Below are 7,535 nucleotides of genomic sequence, written 5' to 3'. Positions count from 1 at the left end.
TCACATATTTAACATAAAAATTACCAAACAAGTGTATATTTTGATAAATACCATGCAAATAAGCTACTGAAAATGCACTAACATAATCTTATCTTGAACTTGACCAAGACCAGACTTTGAGATTTGATACTAATTTGTTGTGATTTAGGACTAGTGGAAGTGCCTTCACACAAATAAGAAAATAAAGTGATCAAACAAATGAAAAATATTTAACGTGGTTTGGTCAAATCCAAGCCTACGTCCATGTATAATGCCAACCAAAGTTCACAATCAATGACATGGTCCACATGGATTACAACCACACTCAATCAAACTTGACAAACTAAACGTACTCACAAACTCTCAAATCTCACATAAACAACATTCCCAAAACTCACAAACATAACAAAACTCCCACAGAAACAAACTAACTCACAAATCTCCATAATAAAATGTAATACAATTGATGAGTTAAAACTTCAAATCTGCATCCTTATATGTCAATAATTCATCATATTGATCTTTATATATTGGAATGGGCAGAACAAATAATGATGATAATCGATCCTTAGTTTCATGGTTTCCAGCTCCATGACCATGTCCATACTGGTACATGCAGTGAGCCATCCTTCTAAGGTTGAATACAATTTCAATAAATGTTTCAGCCAAGGGAGAAGTTGCATCTCGTTCTTCATTCATCTTCTTCCATGTTTCACTAATCAAATATCTAATGTATTCACGGGCATCTTCTTCACTAGCACCAGTTTCATTCATGTAACACTGGATTGATTTAGGGACATCACCTCTTTCTAACTCATCCTGATCCACCAAAAAAAAAAAAAAAATGATCATAAGGGTTTAATGACTATATGAAATTCTGGTTGATGAAAATCATAGGATAGTATGTTCTACATACTGTAGATGTTCCAAGATCATCTGCAAGTCGTACAATTATTGATGAGTAACGGACTATGTTGGGGCATTCTTCCAAGAAATCTAAGGCTTCCTTTGTTATTGGATCTGTGACTGGAAAATAAGCATTCAATAGTATAATTGGCGCTGCTATTGAAAAACATGCATTCTCAAGGTACTCTTGAAGGCTCGGTGTATATCCATTATAGTACCACTTTGCTTCCAACAAATAAGCTCAACATATATCTACCCACTGAAAAATTTATGATGGAACAATGAAATAGAGGTAGTCAATCATGCGTTCAAGAAGAAAATACTAAAGGATTAACATAGATGAATTTATAAGTCAATGTCATACTGCTTTTTTAAAATATTGAATGATGTGGAATCCTTGTTCCTTAAGTGTATCAAGCGCCATTTCATTAACTGAATTGTGTAGAGCAAGGAAATATAGCTTCGTGTAATCTGGGAGCCCATCCATTGCATTGATATTCCAACTGAAATCACAAAGAATGCACTTAAGTCATTATGTCAAATATAGCTTTGAAGCATTTAAGGCATATTACTGCTAAAACTAACCTCTAAACAGCATTCGTGAAGAGCTCAAGTTCATCCGAAGTGCCATACACATCATATATAGATATCATCTATTACCGTAATGAGTAGATTGACCTTTGTTGAGATTCTTCGAGAATAGCTAAATCGAGGATGAAATGTACACCCCACTGTCCAGAAGAAACTCTCTGTTAGCCTATTCCTCACAAAGCTCAGCTTTTCTACAAGGCCAATGCTCCTCCACCACCTTTATTTGAACCAAACAAGAGAATGTCAATTTTATTTTTATATCAATGCATTTTCTTACCTTTCAAAATAGTTAAGTTGAACACTAGCTTTAAGTTTAAAATTAATTGATTTAATTATTTGTTCATGTTGCCATGAGATTTGATTTTAATTTTAGTATTTTTTAGTGTTTGCTTTAAATTCTATATTGTCGTCCTTCTAACTTGGAAGTTCCAAGGGTCGTCAATAAATATGTTACCAACCAGGAATTATATATCAAATGTAGCTCAATTTATAGAATGAGAATTAACAAGCTTTTGACCTTGACACTTGTTTGATATCTTCTTGGTGGGTTGCTTGCACCATGTTGAAATCCAGTTTTGCAAGCTCAAGCAAGATAGAGTTCATGTCTTCTCTGCTTCTATAGACATCAATGAACCACCTCCCTTCCACCCTTGATATCCTCCAGTGTAGTGGAAGCTCCAAGGCATGGCTCACTATGATAGAAAGATTTTGATCTTTATTCTGGTTGATAAATTCTTGGAGATGTTTTTCTGAGAATTCTCTTGCTTCCTCTAAGATATTTTCACCTTCTAACGAAAGGAATGAGGATTCATACAAGGATAGAATTCCCTTGGTATCATCACAAAGATATCCCTTGAAACTCTCTTCCTCCATGAAACTATCAAAAACTTCTGCGCTTAGCAACCCAGCAGTTATAATGGGTGTTCTAGGGGCTCAAGAAGCATGTTATCAAATCAAATATTGAATATATAATTATAATCTGTAATGGACTCTATTTTTTACATAAAAAATTATAGTTATGTAATTTGTGCACTTTTGTCATTAGTAGAAATAATAAAAAATATATTTATCAATTAAAGAAGTGACATAAACTATAGCTTCATAAAGAATAAATAGACAAAAAAGAATATATGTGGTCGACCTTAACTAATTTGTTGAGGATCTATAGTTGACCCTAAAAACTTTAGGACTAGGTTATTGTTTTTGACTTTTTGCTTAGTTCCTAACAAATAATTATTAAATTTGCCTTAATTTGTGCACTTTTGGGGTATCTATTAAAAACATGACTAAAATACACTTTTGATTTTCACCTTTTGTGTCTGCTTTTATTTTTACATTGACCATTATATCGCAACCTGATTAAAATGCTAACCACGTCTATGCTTAATTACACTCTAAAATGACTAGTCAAGTTGCAATTGAAACTCCTCATAATTAGTTATATATACAAGATCCACATAATAAACTCTCAATGTGAGAATCAGCACACGCCCGCATAACACACTCAAATAATCCAATCCAATTATATTTGCACAATTTGGGGTATCACAACTTAACAGAATAACAATTATATTACTAACAGAAATAGATATGGCCAATATGAAAACGAAATAAAATATTAAAAAAAACAAAAAAAATAATGAAAATTTTGAGACATAAAATGTAAAAATGAAAACAATCTAAAAAATAAGGAGGCAAAAAGTGCCCTGTAGTTCAAAAACATTGGTCAATAATAAATATCCATTTGTGAAATCAAATATTTTCTTAATTACCTTCGGACACCCTATATCCATGTTGTCTAAGCAGTCGAAATTTAAGAGCTATTGCATATAAATTCTCCATCTTCCACTCATCACCATGATCATTGTTGTATAGAACTTCCAACATTCTCTTCATTTCACACTCAAAGTGATAATGTTAGGTTCCAAAGTTTAGGATTTTATGTATTTAGAACTCTAATGTGTAATGTTGGCAAACCATGATCAAAACAATGTGTACTTGTTATTGGAATCGTGCCCTATTTAGCAATCCTTTTACAGAGGTACGAGGCATGTATTTGATGTCAAAAGCTCCTAGAATCGTGCCCTATTTAGCAATCCTTCCAGTATAATCTGTGCTCTGAAGTATTGATTTGAGCGGTAATTGAGTTAGAACAACCACGGTGTGCGCTTGAAAATAGTGGGGGAGTTTCCGTGTAGCATGCACTACTGCCAAAATGGCCTTCTCCAGTGATAAATACCGAACCTTGGCTTCGTGAAGCGACTTACTTACGTAATAGACTGGTCTTTGAATACCACCTTCTACTCGTATCAAAACAAAACTTACCGCATGAAAGGCTACCGTCAGGTAAGCAAACAAAACCTCGTCCACCTCGGGACTGGACATGATGGGTGGCCGAGATAGGTACTCTTTAAGCTGTTGAAAGGCTAGAGCACACTCCTCGGTCCATTCAAATCCTCTCCACTTATGTAGTAAAAGGAAAAATGGTCTGCACCTATCTGCTGACCTGGATATAAATCGGTTCAAAGTAGCAGTCATCCTGGTCAATTTCTGGACCTCCTTGGGATTCCAAGGTGCTCATAAGCCATTAATGGCTTAATCTGATCTGGATTTACTTCAATTCCTCTGTGAGTCACCATGTAACCCAAAAACTTTCCCAAACCTACACCAAACGAACACTTGGATGCATTTAGGTGCAACTTATGCTACCTCAGAACTTCAAAGACATTTGTGAGGTCTTCCACATGCCCTGACGCTACCTTGCTCTTTACAACCATATCATAGATATAGACTTCGATGCTCCTACCTAGCTGTGGTTCGAACATTTTAGTCATCATCCGCTGATAAGTAGACCCTGCATTTTTCAAACTAAAGGGCATCACTTTGTAGTGATAGTTTCCAATGGGAGTGACAAAAACTGTCTTTTCCTGATCATTCAACGCTAATGGTATTTGGTGATATCCTTGAAAGGCGTCCAAAAAGCTCATTCGAGGATGATCTACTGTCGCATCCACCAACTGATCTATCCAAGGCATAGGGAAAGGATCTTTGAGACAGGCCTTATTGAGATCCGTGAAATCCACACACACACGCCATTTCCCAGTTTTCTTTTTCACCACCACTGTGTAGCTAACCATTGAGGATAGAAAACTTCCTTGATAGCCCTTGCCTGTTTGAGCTTGGTTACTTCATTTCTGACAACCTTAGTGTGCTCTTTTGACGGACGTCGAGATGGCTGTATCTTTGGGGTAATAGAAGGGTTAACATTCAGATGATGACAAATGAAACTTGGATCTACACCCGGGGCTTCATACGCACTCCATGCGAACACATCAACATTTTTCCTAAGGAATTCAACCAGCTGATCCCTCTCTTGCATGGGCAGTTAAGCTCCAACCTGAAAGAACTTCTCCAGATCGTCGCCAACAACTACCTTCTCTAGATCTTCACATTTCGCTTCGTCGGCTGGTCCATTGATGGGCAATGCCGGAGTTTTTGATTGCTATAAGCCATTATCAGTAATGGTCGAGATTTCAACCTCAGGCCGATGTTGGATGGCCGCTACCAGGCATTGTTTGGCTGTAGACTGATTTCCTACTATCTCCAAAACCTGACCTCCGGATGGGTACTTCATCTTCTAGTGAAGAGTAGAGGAGACGGCCTCCAGGGTATGAAGTCAGGGTCTGCCCATAATGGCCGTGTAGGGAGAGAAAGCATCTATAACAATGAAGTCTACCTCTACCACGTCTGGACCGGTTTGCACAGGTAATCTGATCTGACCTTTCGGAACGACTATTTTACTTTCAAAACTCACCAAAGAAAAACTGTAGGCTGTCAAGTTTTCAGGTTTCAGATTTAGCCCCTTATATAGGTCGGGATACATTATCTCAGCTCTGCTGCCTTGGTCAATCATCACTCTTTTCACATCGTACCCACCAATCTTAAGTGAGACCACTAAAGCATCATCATGTGGCTGTATGGTTCTAAGTTTATCCTCATCTGAAAAAACTAACACCAATGGGGTGCCCATCTTGATTCTTTTCGACATTGAACTAGACTCCTCGGCTGGGTAACGGGATACCGACATTACCCTGGAGGGACAAGATTCGGTTCTCCCTGGGGCAACAAATATGACATTTATTGTGTCGAGAGGAAGTCTTGAAGAAGCATCTCCCTGAAATTTTGAACCCGTTTGGCTTCCCCGTCAACTGGAATGATGCAAGAGTTGCTTCAATTTCCCTTCTCAGATCAGCTGGTCTAAATGGTCCCACAAGTTTCTACAATCTTCGGTGGTATGCCTATGATCCTGATGATATTGGCAATAAAGGCTCTGGTTGCGTCTCGTAGGATCTCCTGCCATCTTGTTTGGCCATTTAAAGAACGGCTCATTCTTAATCTTCTCCAGCACCTGCTGCACTGACTCTCGAAACACAACATTAACCACCTGGGTGTTGGCAGATCCTGGCTGCCCAACAAAGTCTTTCCGAGGTCAGTTATTATTGTACCAGTCCGACCTAAAATCCCTCATCTCCTAAGGGATCACTTTAGCCTTTCCTTTCCCCTGCAGTTGGTCTTCTTCTACCCTTCTGTACTTGTCAATTTGATCCATCAGTTGATGTACGCTGGTAACAGGTTTACCAGTTAGAAATTTCCTCAAATCATGCTCGACTGGAAGACCAGCCTTAAAAGTGCTAATGGCCACATCATCGTACTCTCCTTCTATTTCGTTAAACATTTTCCAGTATCTATCTGAGTAAGCCTTTAGAGTCTTACCCTCTCGCATGGACATAGATAATAAGGATCCCTAAGGCCGAGGAACCCTACTACAAGTAATAAAGCAAGCACTAAAGGCTCGAGTGAGTTTTTTAAAGAAGTCAATAGAGTTCGCCTTTAAACCGTTGAACCACCTCATTGCCACTAGGACCAAGCTAGATGGAAAGACCTTACACATCAAGGCCTCATCTTTGGAGTGAACGGCCATCCTTTGACTGAAATGGCTGATATGTTCTACTGGATCTGTTCGACCATTATAAATGGTGAACGTGCCTTGTTGGAATCGCCGAGGAAAACTCGCACCTTCTATGTTTCATGTGAAGGGTGATTTAGAAACTTGACTTAGCGCCTTGTTCATAGCATCGTTCCCCAAGCCTTTACGAGGTGGGCTCTTGTATCTACGTCTATGGTGGTACTCCTCGTCATAGGAGAAAGTCTCGCTAGGCGGAGTTCTGGATCTCCGTCTATAACTAGCACCATCTGTCTCCTTAGAGGACGGTTCGGAGCTGGGCGACGAATGTCTTTGCCAAGTGTGACGCAATTCCCTCTTCAATTTATCGATTTCACGTTGCATGTCTTTATTATCCTTTGCATGGGAAACATGGCTCTTCCTTCGAGATTGATTTTTACTGGTATGAGTTGTGTGCACACTTCCCTCATGACCTCCTCTCCGTTCGAGGCTCTTACGCGGATTGCCATGTTGGGATCCCCTTGATTTTGCCTGGTATAAATTAGCATCCACCTGGTGTGGACCTGTCGCTGCCTGTTGTGGACCTGCTTCTTCCATCTTAGACTACGCACCCAAATCTCTTTCTGAATAGATCAAGCTCTCCCCACAGATGGCGCTAATTGTAAGGATCGTATTTGGATTAGACCCAGTATGAGATTGGGTTTAAGCCCAACAAGCCCAAACAATGAATTTATAGAGCGTGAGTGAAAGAACTAATTCTACTCTAAAAGATGAATCATAAAAGTTGCTGAATTAAGATTGTTAAGCACAAGTAAAGTAGAAAATCTGTCATCAGCACAGCCTGAGAAACTTATCTTATAATATCTTGTTTATGAACACAGTTACAAAAATCCACAATGTTATTGCCTACCTTTTATGATTTTTTCTTGATCCCCCTTTTAGGTCACCTTCCCGTGCTATATATTACAATCTTGGTGTTATCCCTACGATACACGTGTAGGTTGGATTCTAGGACCTCCTTCTTGTCCCATCCAACATCTCCCAGAACCATCAAATAGTAGCTGTAAGGCTGCTTGATCACTGTTCAGGTATCACC

At 38.8% G+C, this 7,535-nt stretch overlaps 1 pseudogene; it reads right to left on the bottom strand.

Moving 5' to 3' along the window:
• Positions 1-450: 450 nt before the first annotated feature.
• LOC126701092 (myrcene synthase, chloroplastic-like) lies at positions 451-7,036 on the bottom strand (annotated as a pseudogene).
• Positions 7,037-7,535: the final 499 nt, after the last annotated feature.

The sequence above is a fragment of the Quercus robur genome, chromosome 9, assembly GCF_932294415.1.
Source record: "Quercus robur chromosome 9, dhQueRobu3.1, whole genome shotgun sequence".
Lineage (NCBI taxonomy): Eukaryota > Viridiplantae > Streptophyta > Magnoliopsida > Fagales > Fagaceae > Quercus > Quercus robur.
The sequence above is the reverse complement of the archived record's forward strand: the minus strand, read 5'-3'. Positions and strand labels throughout refer to the sequence as shown.